Below are 22002 nucleotides of genomic sequence, written 5' to 3'. Positions count from 1 at the left end.
GTTGAAAATACGGATATTTTGTGTTATTCAATTTTTCTGTTACAAAATATTATAAATTATTATAAATTAAGTAATGCAAAGCTCTCATTCCTTTCACGGATTTGGCTATACTTTTTGGACCTTTTGGATTATAGCTCTTCATTTTTTAAATAAGTTTTGGATTGCAAATATTTTGGCCACGAGCATCACTGAAGAGACATGTATTGTCGAAATGCGCATCTGGTGCAATAAAATTGGTACCGTAATTTTATTACTGTGATATTTATCTTCATTTTTCATGAATAATCATTGCTTTGAACTATGAAATCAACTTTGTTTATTTCCATTCTGTAAAAAGGTCGGCAAAATCACATATAAACTTGAAGATTGTTAATAAAAACATGCCGATGAATTGAGATTATCTTAGTTTTTTGAACGATCCGACATTTTATAAATTCTAAACTTTACATTAAATGATCGCATCAATCAAATTTCATGTAACAAAAGTGAAAACTAATTTACAAATGATAACGGCCACTATCAATGACATCACCCAGTGATAGATCAAACGCACAAAAGAAACCATGATTTCAACGTCACAATTACACTAAATGACAAAAATGAACTGACACCTTCAGTTCGGTAAAACACGGCATAGATAAAATAACGACTGAACAACCTGAACCCAATCAAAAGCTGGAGTTGATCTTACGTTTCAGGAAGGGTATTCATATCATGCATCATATGTTGCAAAAGAGGGACGAAAGACACCAAAGGGACAGTCAAACTCGTAAATCTAAAACAAACTGACAACGCCATGGCTAAAAATGAAAAAGACAAACAGAAAAACAATAGTACACATGACACAACATAGGAAACTAAAGAATAAACAACACGAACCCCACCAAAAACTAGGGGTGATCTCAGGTTACCCCGGAACCGTCTAGTTGTTCATGTCATAAAAAATCCTGTGATTAGTCTCAATCGGCGGGTCATATTCGGGGAATTAAGAACGGGATTGTGATAAAGACACTCGGAACATATCCTTTGTTATCTGTGAAACACAAGTTATATTTAATTTATCGACCTTATCTAACTTTTGTTGACAATTCAGTTTCAAACTTACCTCTTATTAAATAAAGGGTGAAACAAGTTATCCAATAATATCACTCTATCTGTAGATGATAGTCGTCACTCGATGAATCATAGAATAGACAAAAATGATACATGTGGCATCTTTTCACGATTGTTTAAGTCAAACATGTACTATTGAGTTTTAGAATAAAACAGAATTACTGATGTTTCTCATCATAACTTTAGTTATTACAGGGTTTAGGTTGTTTGTTTTTGGAGATTATTGAAATGTTAAACATCTCGCTTCAGCAGTTAGTGGTTCAGATAAAAGCTGCACCAAATAGGTATGTTAACAAAAGTGAATACTATGTATTTGTGTTCTAAATGGTAAGTCATTGATACACATGTGATAGAATGATTATTGCAAGTTTCATAAACACATATTATGAATCTCAATTTATGCTAATGTGTTAGTGTTAATTCTCTGTAGACTATTTTACTCTAATAAGCATTACTCGTGCATTTTTCTTATTCATCATTGTTTTTTTCTGTTAAATCTGTAAGAAATCTGAGTTTTGTCTTTTATGGAGCGTTGCCTCAATATGCTCTTTTCAACAATTCGACACAACGGCAGAAAACAGAAAAATGATACAAAATAGCCTTAGCAAATAGAAAATTAAAAGCTGAACTCTAAAAATGAGTAAGGTAAACAAAAACTGAAACAGGAGTTTGGATAGAACAATAATAATGTATACAATAAATCGAGGAATGATGTGAACAAACAAGAAATGACGTACTTTTTTTGGATTCGAGTGGCACTGATGAGTCTTTTGTAGACGAAGCGCGCGTTTGGCGTATATACAAAATTTAGTCCAGGTATCTACATTGAAGACCCATTGGTTGCCTTCGGCTGTTGTTTGCTCTATGGTCGGGTGGTTGTCGCTTTGACATATTCACCATTTCCTTTCTCAATTTTATCTATGATGAGTTTAATTATACGCAAACAAATAAGACTTATATAAATAACAAAGAACATGTGCACAAAAAAAGGACGCATAAAAAGGACAAAAAAAAGACAAACTTCACGGAAATTAAATGTACCAAGTCAGGAATGTAATAATTGTTTTCGATTCGTTCTATTGGTTGATAACGTCTTACGTTTGATGTTGTCAGTTTGTATTCACTCCACCCTTTTTTAATCAAATTGAGTTCTGTATTTTTTACATTTTTATTTGTGTAGAAAAAGAGATACCTTTCTTCAATTCGCCGTACTTAATTATTTTTAATGAATTAACTTCTTACATCCTCGCGCAAAAGTGACATTGAAAGGATTTGGTTATCCTTTGCCGATCCCAATCATATACTAGTATTCACATAATCTAGGAGTTAAACATTTGTGTATCATTATCATCGATGTTTACGTGCGATTCGGACTCCAAGAGTTTTTACTGTGCTGCTTCATTGTTTGCCGTTGTATTTCTATCTACTCGTCTGGAGTACATGTACAGAAATAACCTATGACACAAGATCATTTAAGCCTTTGACCAGGTTCACGAGTCATGAATCATGGTATTCACGGAATGAAGAGTGTACCTTTATTGGCAAATTCATGTTGGTGGAAAGGATGAACCAACATGTGTCTAAAACAATATACCACTATTCAAGATTCAGTATAACCACTTTTTATCAATGTCCATGAACATTTATAATCAAGATCAAAATTCAACCCATCGTGAATATCCCGTATGGACCAAAAAATTAAAGTCATTGTTAAAACGAAAAATCCATAAATTGATAAACTGTACATATGTTCGACCTAAGTCCGTATTCAGAGACAAAGTATCTGTGAAATGTCTGAAGTTGTTTTACGGCAAATCTGTTGTTGCTTCTGTAGCAAACCACAAGTTCTGAATTGCATCATCGATTATTGCAATGAAAAAACATCTGAGCACTTACCATGTTTGTACAGGATACATTAACTTCACAAGCTTAAGCTCGGTAAAACAATATTACATTGTGGACTCATCTGCATGTTCTACAAAGGAAATGCTGGTAAGTTTAGATTCAAAATTTTGTCCACATTGACAGAGGGATTACAGAACTTCTGTTTAACTGTTAACTTGTTTAGTGACATTCATCATATGTGGACTCTTAAAAAGAACCAAAGACATAATCTCGTTAATATTTTAAATGAATCAAATCCTTCAAATTTTGAAACCTGTTCACGACCATACAACAGAAAAATACAGTCTTAAAAAAAATAATCCGCAACGATTCCCTCCAAAAATATATTTCGAAATATATTTCTATATAATATTCTACGTAATTTATAACAAATTAGCCCGAAAAAAACCTTCTATACCAAAGAACGAATAATTGGTATGCTAAGGAGTCAAACATTAACAACACATTTGTGCAATTTGTAGGTCTAAATTTCTAGCTGGGTGTCGGTATTCACATTTAAACAAACTGTGCACCTATCCTGGTCAACTTTTCATTATTTTTCATATTAAAAAGAGTTCCTCAAGACACGTATAAAAAATGAAGTTCAGAAACGCTGGAATATTTTTAATTCCATATAAAGCTATAATGATGATGTTCTTTCCAATAGCAAACTTTTCTGATAGGGTCCCATTTATATATCCTCATGAACTAGAGAATAAATGATAAACAACACAAAAACGTCTGCATATTTTCTAGACAGTAACCTCGAATGTGACCACAGAGGCCATCTTAGTGCCAGAATCTATAACAAATAAGATGATTTCAGTTTTGAAATCATAAATTTTGCACACCTATATATATTGATCAATATTTGACTTTATCCGCGTATGGAATTTACCGTATAGCGGGTTATTTTCGCGAGTGTAAAATTTCGCAATTTCCTTTAAACAAGGTGTACGAACAACTTTGGCGATATTATTTTCGGCGGATTCAAATATTTTATCAATACATTTGCATGCACACAAAAGTTTGCGGATTTTTTTTTTTGACGATTTTGTTCTATCGGCGAAAATGAGCAACAATTCCTGAAATTTTGATTCCCCCTTCATTTACGATACCAGCTAAGCTAAATGTCTAGCGAAATTTTCTCAAGGTGCTTTTTTCCATACGTTTTGCACCAATTCGATCAATTGATATGTACATTTTTGTGCTTTTTAATAGCTTAATCGAAATTGTACGGTTGTCGGTACTTATTTTTATTATGTAACAAGAGACCGAACGCAATGGAAATAAACACTAATATGGTTGTCATTTTCTACTGTGTGATCTGGTTGGGATTTTACTATAATGAGTAGACAAACCTAACCACCACATAATACAAATATTTTTATATGAACTTAAGCTTAAGCATATTTTCTAACCTGAACCAAAAAAGCTCAATAAAAGGAAATATAGTATTATATAAACCTGTGACGATTGAAACACAATAAACAATAACAACCCTAGATGAAAATATCTTAAGACCAACCAAACAATAGAACTTTAAAGAAACACTTATACGAAGCTGGGAATAAAATTCTACTAAATAACAATATATATTTTTTTTCTAATTCGGTAGGTCACATTCATGAAAGGGAAGGGGATTGTAATTACGACGTAAGGAACATGTCCGATATCGTTTGTGAAACAGTTATTCCATAACGGTCAACCAACTCGTGATGGCGTCCGTAAAATTTACGAAGGGATAACCGTACCATTATCGTAAACTGAGTTGTTGAGTAAAAGAACTGTCACACAAATAAGGCAAACAATAATCTTCTCAACTACAGGTGGCATCCGCATTGTTATTTTTGGTACAAATTCGCCGATAGCTCTCATTCCTTGAAGTCCGTATTTGTACTTGTCATCGTGTGTGTATTGGGGTATAACGAAAGCATTGGATTCTTAAAAAGTCCTATACAAAGACAGCAAGTTGTTATCTATATATAGTCCATTTCTATATATTTTGGCGTCTCCTTTTGTTGTAATTTAGAGGATCTGTTGATCCGTTGTTTCCTTGTTATATTGATGTGTTTCCTTAGGTATGTTACCAAGATTATCTATGCTGAATCGAATTATGACTATTGCTCTGCGGTATACTTCGATTGTCTTTACTTATTGAGTACGAAAAAAAAAACAATTGTAGAAAATCGATTATCCCAGTCAGATGTTTTTTTGAGATAATATAAAAAAATAAAATAATTAATAAATAGATTGAGAAAAATACAAATCCGGTTACAAAATAAAACTGAGGTTAATTTTTGGTATCTTTTAAAAGAACAATGTTTAAAGAGAACCAATTCAACACTATAATTATATTGGTATATATGTTGATTTTATTATCCGTAATTAAAATCAATAACCATACTAAATATTGTTTTTCTCTGACTGTAATGTCGTCTTTACACTTAATCAATTTGATGTTGGATGTGGAAAATTGATATCTTATGGAAACATGATTTTTGTTATTAGTATTTATTTTTGAACCAGCTGTAGGTAATTTGGGGTACTCTCATATCTGCACTTTGAGTGGGTTTATTTTTGTTGTTGTTGTGCGGATGTAAAAAAAAGTACTCTACCGCTGTTCGAAATTAATAAATAGATTGAGAAAAATACAAATCCGGGTTACAAAATAAAACTGAGGGAAACACATAAAATATAAGAGGCGAACTACGACACAAAAGAAACACAACATTATTATGTAACACACACAGAAACGAACTATAATATAGCAATGGCTATTTTCCTGACTTGGGACACGACATTTTAAGAAAAAAATGGTGGATTGAAACTAGTTTTGTGTCATGCCAAACCTCCCTCTTTTATTGCAATGTTGAATATAGCATAACAATGACCACATTACATGACAGGACTACAATTCAAATAAATGGGAGAACACATAAAGCAGAGAAACACACGAATTAAAGCTAATAAAAGGTACCAGGTTTCAAATTTAGTACGCAAGACGCGCGTTCCGTCCACACAAGACTAACCGGTTACGATCAGATGAAAAAAGTTCGAAAGCAATACCAAGTACAAAGTTGAAGAGCATTGAGGACCAAAATTTCCAAAAAGTTGTGCCTAATAGGATTAGGGTTTTCTGCCTGAGATAAGAACATCCAGTATTTATTTTATAAAAAGACTATGTAATATATATACATGATAACACTGAAGTGGTGACTAACTACAGAATAAAAACGGATACATAAAACAACTTAAAGGGAAATCACACTATTCAAACTACTAATAATAAATTATTGAAATTTTGCATGTAGACAGATCATACTTTTTACAATATTTTAGGCGGAAAAAATGGGGTCACCGATGTTGTTTTCGAGATATGACTTCATCAAAAAGTAAAGAATCGCGTTATACCGAAATATAGAAATAGCGCTCTAAATTGCTAATTGAAGGCAAAATTGTTGAAAAACGATGTTTTACTGGTAAAACTAAAACAGTCAATAGTAACTTTTACCTTATACACATTTATTTTTCGCAGTTTCCTTATTTTTCAAGGCCTTTGAACATTTCCCGCCGTTTTTAATTTCGATTTATTATAGATTTTTCTTGAAATGAAAAAAAATGTTTTTTCCTTCAAACTTCTGCATAAGTTGCAGCTTCAGGGAAGATTTTAAAACCATCAATTAAAATGGGGGGTCACCGATGTTTTAAATCCGCTAAAACAGAAACAATCTTATTTTCAATTTTTGGCGGGAACTATTTATAACTAGTGTTATAGAACGACGTTGCTAGCACAGAAGCATTTCTTGCCATGCTTGGAACTATCGGGTTGGACTAAACCTTGTCACTACAAAATATAATAACATTTTTTCAGGGTATTTCGATTATTTATTGATATTTTTATCAATCTATCGAAACGTTAAACATTAAATACAGTAACAGTTTATTATAAAGTAATTGTCAAAATTGAAATCATCTGCATTTTTTAATTGCAATCATTGTAGAGGGTATACGATTGTCTGCCTCACGCCGTATTAAAGAAATAATTTACAGCTTGCAGATAGAGAATCTTCTACTTCGGAAGACTGATGGTATCCGGACTGAAAAGTAACACAGGGAGATCATTTGGAGCGTTTTCAATTTTTAAAGTCATCTGAGGCCAAACCAAATCATTTCTTGGGTTGTTTTTTGTACAATATCATAAAGTTACAACTAATAGTGTAATAAATAAAATTTGTAATGAAAAAAGAAAGGTTTAGTTTTTTGCTAAAATTTTTGTACCCACGAGCCACCTTAATGATAGTTAATTTGAAAATATCTGATTAAATCGGTGTGTCAATTTAAGCACTCTCTGCTATATCATATTGGCCTTTTTTTTTTTTTTTAAAGAACCAAAGAATGAGAGGTTAATTAGCTACCTTTGTATTAAAAAACTAGTTGTCCTTTTCAATCATGGCCGAAATCTGACAATCTGACTGTACCACTGTCGACAGACAAGTGATTTGAACTAGTATTACTATTTTTTTTTTGGTTTTTTTTTCATGAATTTTGCAAATTTTTCAGTGGCGAATATTTCATAATCATCAGCACAAAACTTTTGACTATTTGAGTGGAATATTCCTTCACCAGACGGACCATTAATTTGTTGGTTACATTTAAGCAGTACTCTGTGAGACATGTAACTCTACATAAATACATGTGTGTGTGTGTGTGTGTGTGTGTGTTGAATATTTCTCTTGATGGAGACTGTTGAAGCCAAATGTATAGTACGTGTTAAGAAATGTTTACGGGACTTACATGTATTATGTTATACCGTTGTCCGTCCGTCCGTCCGTCTACATGTCGGACGCTTCAATGAATTGCCAAAAAACTTTGGTGATTTTTTTGTATCTATTGGCTTGAGCTTCCTTTCGTCTTTTATGAATTTTAGATTTTACTTGTCCGAGTTATACGGTTTTACTATTAAAAATGGTCTTTTTTTTAAGTTTTCGGACAATAACTCAATAATTCCTTTCAGCAGTTCTCATGAAACTTTAGTGCATTGTTCATATCGATTTGTGTAGGCTCAATTTTATAGATTTTCGATTGTAAGATTCTGAGATATGGTGTTTTATTCATTCAAGAGGGGGGCGGGGCTTTTCCAGTTTTCGTACGCCTTTCTCTAAGATGCTTTTTCCAATTTTCATACAACTTTGATGAATGGTTTAAATCTGTTAATATAACTTCCGTTTTGATTTTCATTAATTTCTAATATGACATTGAGAAGTTATGAATCTCTCTGAAATTGTGCCACAAGGTTTCATATCACAAATTGAGGTTGGGGGTACATGTAATTGCTCTAAACGTTCAGGAATAAGGTTTCAAAAACAAGCATTTTACTAGTTTCATTTTTTTACACTAACTTGTGTTTGAGTGTATGGATCTATCTATATTTATCTGATTTTGACAGCCAGCAACCGATGTAAAATTTTGGATGATTTTCGTTATTTTATTAACGTTTTTAATTGAATATTTCAAAAAATTTAATTAATCTACTAATCACTCGTTTTCATCCCCCTCCAAAAAAAAAAAAAAAAAGAAAAAAAAGTGAGAGGCATTAGATGCCAATGGAACATTCGGGAAAGATGGACGACACTTGAATAATTTCTGTCGTCACATGTGGAATAAAAAACGAGATCAAAAAGCACTTCAAACATTATTTACGTCAAGTGCCAAGTTTAGTGCATACAAGTATTCAGAACATATTAATTTTGACCCTGCTTTGTATTGACCCGACAGGCTGCGCCGGATAAATATAAATATGAAATGAGATTTTTGATGAATTATTTATACGTGTAGTATAAAAAACTATAGTTATGACGTTTCATGCATGTAATATGAGAACACTGTAGAAACTCATTGTTCATATTTACAACTCTCTGTACGACTGAAAACTACAGATTCCGGAAGGTGTACGCTTACATGCTGCTACTCTTGGTCTTATTGTACCCCCTCCCCCTCCTCCCGAAAATATACCATGAACTCTACATACCGCATCGCGACGATACGCTGCCAAAGAACAGTATTTGTCACCAACTTAGTTCTCGAGAAAATGGTCCGAGAGGGTACTAAATTATATTGAATATGCTATGAATTTCCAGCGTTCTGAGTGTTGATTAATCATGAGGATTTGGTGTTTTGTATTGATATGTTCTTTTTATCATATGGGTCTGGATAGAGGGTCATTCGTTTATTAAAATTTATTTTGTGTTACCAATATTTTTTATTCTTTATATTAAAGCTTCATTCTCTATTCATCAGTTTTTTTGCCTTTTATTCTGCAGTATGCTCCCATTATTCTGTATTCTACGGAAGCGTGTTAGCGTCACACATTTTTTTTTTCTTCCTATGTTTGTGTTATAATTTTGCGTTATAACGCAAACATTTTCGCGTTATAACGCAAATATCTTGATTTCAATTATTCATTAAGTTTTGTATATATGTCCGTCTATCATTTACTAGTAAATAAAAAAAGAAACATACATGCAAGGCCAAATCATTATAATAAATATGCATAGGAATAATGGAATACTTGAAGTACAATTATACATAAATTAAGAGTGATTTGTGCATCGGAAAAGTATATAATTTAACAAGAAAATAGATATAGTTTAGCATATAGTCATATTTAAAAAATAATGTCATGTAAAAAAGAAATAAGATAAAACAAATGTTTGCGTTGTAACGCAAACGTTTTGCGTTATAACGTAAAGGTTTTGCGTTGTTACGCAAATGTTTGCGTTAAACGCAAAGGTTTGCGTTGTAACGCAAATGTTTGCGTTATTACGGAAGCCCATAGGGGACCTAAAAAAAATAAATTATTTCGTTATCTCAATATAAATATCGTTATTTCGATAAAATTAAATCGTTATTTCGATATTATTAAATCGTTATCTCGATATATTTATATCGTTATCTCGATAATTATTTATTTCGTTATCTCGATATATTTATTTCGTTATCTTGATATAATTATTTCGTTATCTCGATATTTAAATCGTTATATCGATATATTTATTTAGTTATCTCGATATAATTACATCGTTATCTCGATATTCATATCGTTATATCGATATATTTATTTCGTAATCTCGATATAATTATATCGTTATATCGATATTTATTTTGTTTATCTTGATAAATTGACGCATATGAATTTTTCACTTGTTATGAGTAATAGGATAACCCTATTTGGTATATGAGTTCATTTCAACGTCTTCATGTCTGTCAGACAAGTTTCACCTGGACCTCATTTCATGGATCAGTGATCAAGGTTAAAGTTACGTGATTAGGTCCGTTTCTCAAATACTATAAGCAGGAAGGTCAACCATATTTGGTGTATGGAATGACTGTAACGGGTACATGTCAGTCTGGCAGGTTTCATCTGACCTTGACCTCATTTTCATGGTTCATTGGTTAATGTATTCTTTTTTCTTTTTTTCTTTTTTAGTCTGTTTTTTAAGTACTTTTAGCAACAGTTCAACTACAAATGTATATAAGGTGTATGTAATGACTGTAATCGGTACATTTTCTAAGGCAGAAAAATCTTCATATCATCAACAACCTTCCTTCTTGTGTTTTTTATGATACGCTTAATAAGCCCACATGTGCCGATGGGCTGCACCACCTTTTTATTTTTCGTATTTAATTCTTATAATACTTAATTAAACTTTAACTATAATAACACTATTATTAGTGCAATTAAATGAAATAATGAAAGAATGTTTTCAAATAAAAAATAAACATGACGACGAAAAGTGATCCCTATATGTCGCTTCTGCGTGCGCATGCGACATAAAATGTGGGTCTACCCAACAAGCGCGTGTGAATCAGTCTGCGACATTTCTAAACGATGGCAGGGTTCACCTGACCTCCACCTCATATCATGGATCAGTGATCAAGGTTAAAGTAACGTGATTAGGTCCGTTTCTCAGATACTATAAGCAGTAGGTCAGCTATATGTGATGTATGGGGTACATGTCAGTCTGGCAGGTTTCATCTGACCTTGACCTCATTTTCACGGTTCATTGGCCAATGTTAATTTTTTGTGTTTTGGTCTGTTTTTCTAATACTATAAGCCATAGGTCAACTATATTTGGTGTATGGAATGATTGTAAGGTGTACATGTCTGTCTGGCAGAGTTCATCTGACCTTGACCTTGACCTCATTTTCATGGTTCATTGGTCAATGTTAAGGTTTCATGGCTTGGTCTTTTTCTTGTATACTATAAGCAATAGGTCCACTATGTTTGGTGTATGGAATGATTGTAAGGTGTACATGTCTGTCTGGCAGGGTTCATCTGACCTTGACCTCATTTTCATGGTTCATTGGTCAATGTTAAGATTTCATGGTTTGGTCTTTTTCTTGTATACTAAAAAGCAATAGGTCCACTATGTTTGGTGTATGGAATGATTGTAAGGTGAACATGTCTGTCTGGCAGGGTTCATCTGACCCTGACCTCATTTTCATGGTTCATTAGTTAATAAATAAATTTTGTGTATTTACTGTCTTCTGATTGGTTAAAATTATTAGTTTTATTTTCAATGTTGTCAATTTTAATGGCGACACGCCCACTCTAACGTTGTGTATTCATACGCAAACATGTGTGTACGTTGTTATTGTCAAGATAAATAATATAAAAAGTTCTTTGAGCCTTGTTTTTGATAGAAATTTATTTATAATGAATGGCAATAATATATTTTGATTTTATTGAACCATAAAACTAATTTTTGACTCTTCACATTTTACATAATCCGCTTCGCGGATTATTCAATGTGAAGAGTCAAAAATCATTTCTACTCCTCTAGGGTCAACTAGTTTAAGAATGTGTCTAATACTTTCTCTGGTTACTTTCAATCCATGTAGGACACATTTATTATACATCCATCTATATCCGTGTGTACCGTTTGATTCTACATCTGATTCTACAAAATTTATTACCGTACGTAAATCCGTATATTCCTTCCTTCGAGACAAATGTATGTTCCGTAGAATCCTTTTTAGATGGCTTAAAGACAAAGAAATGCCATGGTTTAACAATAAAACTTCTACAATGTCTTTGTATGGTAAATTCATGTAGAAATAATTCTCCACAAGACGGAAACCCTTCTGCAAAGAAAACGCAAATTATTATGATAGTTTATAATGGTTTCATAGATCTACCTAGTAAATTCCTCTGAAAAGTCCGTATTTTTGTTCAATATACAGTGATGTTTTTTTAAATTATTGAATAAAAGTAATACTTTAGGGTCGCCGTCTCATCAATTTCCCACAGAAAGTAACAAAACAAGAAAAAATGGTTTTAGTTCATGCTTCTGGTTATTTTTGTTGTTGTTGAGTACTATTTGCCCATTTATGTTTAGTTATCTGTGGGATTTTGCTTTCTTTTCAGCTTTTCGTGTTCTTGTATGTTTATGGGCTTTGCTCATTGTTGAAGGCCGTACGGTGACCTATAGCTGTTAATTTCTGAGTCATTTGGTCTCTTGTGGCGAGTTGTCTCATTGGCAATCATACCACATCTTCTTTTTTATATTTATATGTTGGTTTGTGTTTTGTTGCACCTAATCTGAATAATCACACGAGCCTCAGCCAATGCCATCATCATGCATCCGTCTTCCGTCCATTAACCGTTTAGTTTAAAAATCTTCTTTGGAACCACTATGGGTATTCTGGCATATAGTATTACCCTTGTCCGTCCGCCCGTCCGTACGTACGTACACTAGGGGACTTTGAACATTCTGTTTGGTCGATTTTCAAGAGTTTTCTATAACTACTGAATTGATTTGATTGAATCTAATTATAAGTAAATATGTTCTTACCAAAGTCCTTAACAAGTGTTGTTACTTTTTGAGCCGATCCGAAATTCAAACTGTTTGGCCACTAGCGGATGTCAAAATTTGCATTGACACCCTATGGAAAACCACATTTGCATCTCCCTTTTTGAGAATCACTAATCAGAATCAAACCAGACTTGATATAGGTGTTCAGTTTATAGGTCCTACACAAGAGTGCACACGCTGAAATGTCTCGCCTGCTTTACTAACCATGATTGGTTTAATGTTGATAGTCATAAAGATAAAGTTTCACTACAAGTATCACATAAACTTCAAATTATCATTTATGAAAATGAGGTCAAGGTCATATAAACCAAGACAGACAGACATGTTCACCTTACAATCATTCCATCCATCAAATAAAGTTGACCTATTGCTTATAGTATCAAAGAAGGAGACTAAAACAGGAAAACTAAACACTTAATGAATGGCTTTTATTTATTTTGAATTAATTGAACCATAATACTAATTTTTGACTCTTCACATTGAATAATCCGCGAATTTCTATCAAAAATAAGGCTCAAAGAAATTTTTATATTATTTAGCTTGACAATAACAAAGTACACACATGTTGGCGTATGAATACACAACATCAGAGTGTGCGTGTCGCCATTTAAATTGACAACATTGAAAATAAAACTAATAATTTTAACCAATCAGAAGACAGTAAATACACAAAATTTATTTATTAACGAATGAACCATGAAAATGAGGTCAAGGTCAGATGAACCCTGCCAGACAGACATGTACACCTTACAATCATTCCATACACCAAATATAGTTGACCTTTGGCTTATAGTGTTAGAAAAACAGACCAAAACACAAAAACTTAACATTAACCAATGAACCGTGAAAATGAGGTCAAGGTCAGATGAAACCTGCCATACTGACATGTACCCCATACAATCATTCCATACACCACATATAGTTGACCTACTGCTTATAGTATCTGAGAAACGGACCTAATCACGTTACTTTAACCTTGATCACTGATCCATGATATGAGGTGGAGGTCAGGTGAACCCTGCCATCGTTTAGAAATGTCGCAGACTGATTCACATGCGCTTGTTGGGTAGACCCACATTTTATGTCGCTTGCGCACGCAGAAGCGACATAAAGGGATCACTTTTCGTCGTCATGTTTAATTTTTATTTGAAAACATTCTTTCATTATTTCATTTAATTGCACTAATAATAGTGTTATTATAGTTAAAGTCAAATTAAGTATTATAAGAATTAAATACGAAAAATAAAAAGGTGGTGCAGCCCATCGGCACATGTGGGCTTATTAAGCGTATCATAAAAAACACAAGAAGGAAGGTTGTTGATGATATGAAGATTTATCTGCCTTAGAAAATGTACACATTACAGTCATTACATACACCTAATATACATTTGTAGTTGAACTGTTGTTTAAAGTACTTAAAAACAGACTAAAAAAAAATTAAAAAAAATACGTTAACCAATGAACCATTAAAATGAGGTCAAGGTCAGATGAAACCTGCCAGACTAACATGTACCCGTTACAGTCATTACATACACCAAATATGGTTGACCTACTGCTTATAGTATTTGAGAAACGGACCTAATCACGTAACTTTAACCTTGATCACTGATCCATGAAATGAGGTCGAGGTCAGGTGAAACTTGTCTGACAGACATGAAGACGTTGAAATGAACTCATATACCAAATAGGGTTATCCTATTACTCATAAAAAGTGAAAAATTCATATGCGTCAATTTATCAAGATAAACAACGATATAATTATATCGAGATAACGAAATAAATATATCGAAATAACGATGTAATTATATCGAGATAAAGAATAAATATATCGATATAACGATTTAAATATCGAGATAACGAAATAATTATATCAAGATAACGAAATAAATATATCGAGATAACGAAATAAATAATTATCGAGATAACGATATAAATATATCGAGATAACGATTTAATTATATCGAAATAACGATTTAATTATATCGAAATAACGATATTTATATTGAGATAACGAAATATTTTTTTTTTTTAGGTCCCCTATGGGCTTCCGTACGTTATAACACAAAGGTTTGCGTTTTAACGCAAATGTTTGCGTTATATCGCAAAGGTTTGCGTAGTAACGCAAAGGTTTGCGTTAAACGCAAACATAGGAAGAAGAATAAAAAAAAATGTGTGGCGCTAATACGCTTCCGTAGTGTTCCCTAAATTTACCCCAATACAATCAGACCCTTTTTTGTGGACACGTATTTTTTATTTGATTAAACAGTTCTAAAAAATATGATATATATTCATTGTCATTTCTACTGCTTTAGTGGAACGTCCCTTCGAGCGGCTCGCTATTTTTCAAATTAGCAACCTTAACGATGGACACGAAAACGGCGACGTCAGTTACGACACTAACCAGCATATAAAAAACTACTTGCCATATTAGGTGTGTGTAGTAGTAAGATTTTTTTGGGCTTTGTTACAATTGGATCGCAGTAAAGCCCTCATGAACTGATTTCTATTTTATATGGCGAACTGTTACATCACGGTCAAATGTTAGCGAAAAAAAAACAATTGAAGAAAATCGATTATCCCAGTCAGATGTTTTTTTGAGATAATATAATCCGGGAATTTTAAAGGAAACCAATGCAACACTATAATCATATTGGTATATCTATTGATTTTATTATCCGTAATTAAAATCAAAACCATACTTGATATTGTTTTTTTCTCTGTCTGTAATGTCGTCTTTACACTGAATCAATTCGATGTTGGATGTGGAGAAAATGATATTTTATAGAAACATGATTTTTGTTATTAGTATTTATTTTTGAACCAGCTGTATGTAATTTGGGGTACTCTCAGATCCGTCATTGTCATTAGTTTATCTCTGTCGTTATTGTTTTGTAGGTAAAATTATTTGATAAACTAGGTAAAAAATTAGTTATTTTAGTTGAACTGTTTTATTGTTTTCATGTCGGGGCCTTTTATAGCCGACTATACTGTACAGGTTGCTTTCATTATGTAAGGAAGTTGTGTTGCCTTTAAGGTGGTATGGGAGTCTAAAATAAAAATGATAGAATTTATTCATACTTTGTCAAAATGTAGTATCTATTGATACATGATCAAAAATATTATAAAAATGATAGGTCACCGTACATTTTCTCTAGCTACAGGTTGTGACAAAATGACAAATTTTGTATGGATCATACAGGAAAAAACACCATTTTGTGAATAAAAACTAAACAAAATGATAGAATTGTAAAATAAATAAGGAAAAGATTGCTTTTAGACAATGGTTTGAGAATATCAAAAGAAAAGATAGGGTCACCGTACGTTTTTTCCAGCTAAAAGACAAAATAGGAAAATTTCATGTAGAGTCCTTCAGAAAATGCACTGTTATAGAGTTACCTCCCCTTAAAATGCCAATTTGAAAAATATTCAAAAACAACCAAAATTAATCTACACTTGTAAAAATATTAATATTTCTAAGTTATATTCTTATAAATTGGTTCTTTTAAATGAAAATTAACATTAAATTCTGCATTCCTGCATTAAATTTTGATAACTTGATAGAAAATATGGACCTTAGATTCTCTGTTTTTTACAATCCAAGATGGAGAAAGACACCCATACCACCTTAATTGCTTACATCCACTTCATTTGTGCTTCGGTGGAAATTTGGCCCTTTGGAATCATACCAATTCTTCCTAATTTTCAAATAAGTTGACAATTGTGTTTACTTTAGAATATTTTATATCACACTCGAAATGAAAACGTTAACTTTATATTTAAACTGTTCTGTTATAAACGTATCTGCTTTCTTTTTTATTGCTTACACATCTTTGCCTGTAGCTAACATTTGTGTCTTCTTTGTATGTTTCATTTCGTGGAAAAGGTCAATTGCTTACGTTATAATGCAATACCATTGCTGACATATGTCATTTAATGGATCTACCCACTTAACAAGGTGTTATATTCATTAACTTATTTTAGTTTGATATTCATTTCAAGCAGAACTTTAGAATAGCTACCGTCGATATAATATGGCCTTGAACACCTTCAGCATAATCAAAATAATGTACCTTAAGATATCTAGTTCTAAATCGTGTTGAACATTTATTTATACATCACATTATCAATTCTTGATACATTATTGTTATGACGTTTGTTGTTTATTATAAATACAGCTAGCTGTTATTTTATTAATTACCTTTTGACTTCATTTTCTCATAAAACTAACATTTACTTAATGCTACAAATTTCAATAGTGTTTAGTATGAGATTTTGATATTGGTATTTGATTAGGTACTTTCCGTTTTGAATTTTCCTTGGAGTTCAGTATTTTTGTATATTACTTTTCAGTAGTACCATATTTTTGTATTTTACTTTTGAGTAGTACCACATTACTAATAAGTAATAGCTGCACTTTTTTGTTGGTGGCTTTGTTATATATTTTTTTTATGTTTGCTGATAAATTTAAATCCGTTGTGTTGTATAAGAGGGAAGAAATATACCAGAGGGACATTCAAACTCATACGTCAAACATAAACAAACAACGCCTTTTATATGGATGTTGTATGTCTGTTCTGTTTGTTTACACAGTTTTGATTAACATTAACCCGTCATTTCTTTTGGGTTTTTTACCCAACATTGTCCATATGATATAAAGATCATTCAAGAGGAAGGGTTAGTTAGCTATAAAAAATAGTTTAAGTGGCCAGCTGAAGGTCGCCTCCGGGTGTGGGAATTTCTCGCTACATTGAAGACCTGTTGGTGACCTTCTGCTGTTGTTTTTTTATATGGTCGTGTTGTTGTCTCTTTGACACATTCCCCATTTCCATTCTCAATTTTATTAACTCCCCATTTCCTTCTGGAAATGACTGTACCAAGTCCAGAATTTGGCAATAGTGTTTTATAAATTGTTGATTGGTAGAGTTTGATATAAACTCATCATAGATACCTGGACTAAATTGTGTATATACGCCAGACGCGCGTTTCGTCTACAAAAGACTCATCGGTGAAGCTCGAATCCAAAAATTTAAAAAGGCCAAAAAAGTACGAAGTTGAAAAGCATTGAGGACCAAAATTTCTAACCGTTTGGCCAAATACAGCTAAGGTAATCTATGCCTGAGGTAGAAAAGCTGATTTTGTCTGTTTTTATAGTCAATACATTTTTAAATTTGCTTTGGAATTGAATATCATTATCATGTCTTTTTTGATGCCTTGAATTTTGGATTTGCATGTGCTGTATTAAGGTCGCTTCAATTTCAAAAGTATTATATCTTGAAGTTATCAACAAAAAGCGTGCCTTTCAATGAAAACTACGAGCAACACGGGCACTCTTTTAAAAAAAATCCACTTGAATGCTATGTATGTACTGTCATTTATTTTTATTATTTATTTTGGTAATAATAAATCTGTTTTGTGCAAGTTTAAAGTTTAGAACAAATAAGGAAAAAATCTAGTAAAGAGAGGTAAAAGAAGTGTTGCCTCTTATTCCTTACAAACACTTCATTTGTACTTCGGTGGATATTTGGCCCTTTGGAATCATACAAATTCTTCCTAATTTTCAAATAAGTTGACACATGTGTTTACTTTAGAACATTATATATCACACTCTAAATGACAACGTTAATTTTATATTTAAACTGTTCTGCAATGAACGGATCTGCTTCCTTTTTTTTTTGCTTACATATCTTTGCCTGTGGCTACCATTTGTGTCTTCTTTGTATGTTTCATTTCGCGGAAAAGGTCAATTGCTTACGTATTAATAAAATAACATTGCTGACATATGTCATTTTATGGATCTACCCACTTAACAAGGTGTTATATTCATTAACTTATTTTAGTTTGATATTCATTTCAAGCAGAACATTAGAATAGCTACCGTCGATATAATACGGCCTTGAACACCTTCAGCATAATCAAAATAATAATGTACCTTTAGAAAAGACATCTAGTTCTAAATCGTGTTCAACATTTATATATCACATTATTAATTCTTAATATATTATTATTATGACGTTTATTGTTTTTATTAATACAGCTAGCTGATATTTTATTAATTACCTTTTGACTTCATTTTCTAATCAAACTAACAATAACTTAATGCTACAAATTTCAATAGTGTTTAGTATGAGATTTTGATATTGGTATTTGATTAGGTACTTTCCGTTTTGAATTTTCCTCGGAGTTCAGTATTTTTGTATTTTACTTTTCAGTAGTACAACATTTTTTATTTACTTTATGTAGAGATTTTGGTAGTTCACACTACGGGTTAAACAAATATACAATGAGAAGAAAACAGAGAGGCGCATAATATCATACAGTCGTCAACAGTCAAGAACTGTCTATAAAATATGACGAGCCCATTAGAGTCTAGACAAGTTATGAATAATATTTAAAGGATAAAACAACATATTTGATATACTAGTAACCGTCAAACTCTTTTAATAATGAACATACGTAGACATCCCCATTTTCATTTCTACGCGATTCTAATTTGTGATATCACTGCCATACTTGACTTTTGAATTGACAACATAATTGTTGAATTTGGAGATTTGGTCTTCCAACAAACTATTGGAATCCCAATAGGTAAAATTGCGCTCCTCTACTTGCAGATTTGTTTTCTATATTCCTATGAAGCAGAATTTACTAAAGGGCTTATACAGAAAGGAGAAATGAAATTAGCCCAGTCTTTTAATTTGACCTTTCGGTTATTGATGATAAACTGTCTCTAAATAATAATAGATTCAGTGATCACTTACATTTAATATATCCAAGTTAACTTGAAATTAAAGATATTACCGACACAGATATATCTGCTTCATATTTTAACATCGAAATTACCATTTATGGTAGGTTACATACCAAAATTTTTGACAAACGCGATGATTTTAATTTTCCTATAGTCAACTTTCCATTTCTTTGTAGCAACATCCAAGCGTCACCAGCATATGGAGTATATGTGTCTCAATTGATACGTTACTCTAGTGCTAGCTCAAAGTACGTTGATTTTGTTAAACGATGAAGACTGTTTCCTCAAAGTTGCTAAGACAAGGCTATGAATCAATCAAATTAAGGTCATCACTCAAGAAATTTTTCTGTCCTCATCATTAGCTGATTGGTCATTATGACAAAAGTGTGTCAGGAATTATATATGATATTCTTTCTCAGTCATAATAACCTTCTAGCATTACCGAACTGAACAAAGAAATAACAAGACGGGTGCCGTATACGGTGCAGGAAATGCTTACCCTTCCGGAGCACCTGATTTCTCTCCCGGTTTTTAGAGGAGTTCATGTTGGTTCTTATCATTATTTATAACTGTTGATGTAAATGTCCTTTGGTTTTGTTGAGTCTTTGTTATTGTCTTGTGAATGTTGCTGTTAGAATATTTACACGGTAAATATTTATCATTCAGCAAAAAACAACTACTTGTAAAAAGTAATTATAATCTTGGTAAAAATCACAATTAACATCGTACAAGAGTAGCGTTTTGAAGTTTTCAGGCGCTTGATATACTGACAAATAAGTGATTAAGATAATAATGTTGTGAAAAAATATTGCTAAATTATTAATTGCTGACATATTGTAAACACATAAAAGTCAATTCTAACCTTTGTTCTTTGCTGTTAAAAATGGTATTCAGTTTAAAAGTATATAAACAAAAAACTCCAAGATATCTTAATAAAGGGGAAGTCCATAACAGCTGATGAAATAACATGTAGGCTTTCTCAACCAACAGAACACATCTAACACAGTTGTCATATTCTTGACTTGGTTTAGGCATTTTCAGAAGAAATTGCTAGCTACACTTGCAATTCGTATGCCAGTTATGTGTAGTTCAGTTATAGTGACATAATATGGTGAGCAGCCTTAACATACATAATAGGTTGATGTGACTATAATTGGTATCCAGCAGCTAGTTATAGTGACATAATATGGTGAGCAGCCTTAACATACATAATAGGTTGATGTGACTATAATTGGTATCCAGCAGCCAGTTATAGTGACATAGTATGGTGAGCAGCCTTAACATACATGATAGGTTGATGTGACTATAATTGGTATCCAGCAGCCAGTTATAGTGACATAATATGGTGAGCAGCCTTAACATACATGATAGGTTGATGTGACTATAATTGGTATCCAGCAGCCAGTTATAGTGACATAATATAGTGAGCAGCAATAACATACATAATAGGTTGATGTGACTATAATTGGTATCCAGCAGCCAAAACTGTGCCATCAGCCATCTCAAATACATTACAATTGACGTACTTATTCAGGTTTATAATTCATATTCGACTTTATTTTTGAGTTTGAAGAATCATATCATTTAAACAGAGATCATACTATAAAAAAAGTATCATTGTTTTATTTATATTTAAAAAGTTATACTCGAACTTCAGTTATGGTTAATCAGTTATTTATCGTACAAAATGATCAATGCCCACATGTCTATATCAAGCAAATGAAAATGAATAAAAAATATCCAATTGAATTCTAATTAAAATTGTCAGTGACAACTATGTTGAACAATTGTCCTCTGATTAGTCAGCAATAACATTGTAAATACGTTAATCCACAATACAGAATATCAGCATAAAACAGACAGTGATTTTTTTTTACCGAAAATGAAACTGAAACTACTGTGCATATATCAAGTAGATATTCAGAAGAATAAACAATGGGAAGTTTAGTTTCGACAATCAACGACATAATATGAAAAACTTGAATTTCTTTTAGGTGGATCATCGGTATATAGAATTCTTCAGACTGTCAAAATGAAGATTTTATAATGCTTCTTCAAATATAAAAATTTTGAGTCACCGTGCTTTTTTAAAGCAATTTGTCCTGCAAAAATTACCCAAGTTTGCACTGATTGTTCAGGACAAACACATTTTTGGGAAACAAAAATAAATCTAAGCGTTAAAATTATCCGATATGAGAAGATATGTTTTACAATATGCTTTTGAAAATCACAAATGGTTTCACAGAATTTGTTTCCTTGCTACAAGTACAAAATGAAAATTTCACTGACATAACAGTATGTTGTGCTATTAAAGTAATCTCCCCTTAAATAGCTAAGGTGAAAAAAAATATTCTGAAAAACTCAAATATTTGGTATTTG

The sequence above is a fragment of the Mytilus trossulus genome, chromosome 9, assembly GCF_036588685.1.
Source record: "Mytilus trossulus isolate FHL-02 chromosome 9, PNRI_Mtr1.1.1.hap1, whole genome shotgun sequence".
NCBI lineage: Eukaryota > Metazoa > Mollusca > Bivalvia > Mytilida > Mytilidae > Mytilus > Mytilus trossulus.
Note: the sequence above shows the minus strand (reverse complement) of the source record.